A 268-nucleotide genomic window follows, 5' to 3' on the forward strand; every position below is an offset into this window, starting at 1 on the left:
AAAGTTTTTGCAGTGTTTTAACAAAAACAATTTTCAAGTTGGAAGTAGCAGTTGCTACATAGCATTAATGATACCCATAAATTGCAAACAGATTGTAAATTATCTGTATCTAACTCTTAATGTCATATGTCTCTCTACAAAGGTATAATGAAATGGAGAGCACTGGAGAGCGCTCATTAAATCCGTAGTGGTAATTTTTATTTTCAAATGGCAATCTAAATGAGCTGTGTAAACTGTTTGTGTTTTCCAGACTACGTTTTGTGAGAAG

The sequence above is a fragment of the Merops nubicus genome, unplaced genomic scaffold (genome assembly GCF_000691845.1).
Source record: "Merops nubicus isolate BGI_N331 unplaced genomic scaffold, ASM69184v1 scaffold36790, whole genome shotgun sequence".
In the NCBI taxonomy this organism is placed as follows: Eukaryota; Metazoa; Chordata; class Aves; order Coraciiformes; family Meropidae; genus Merops; species Merops nubicus.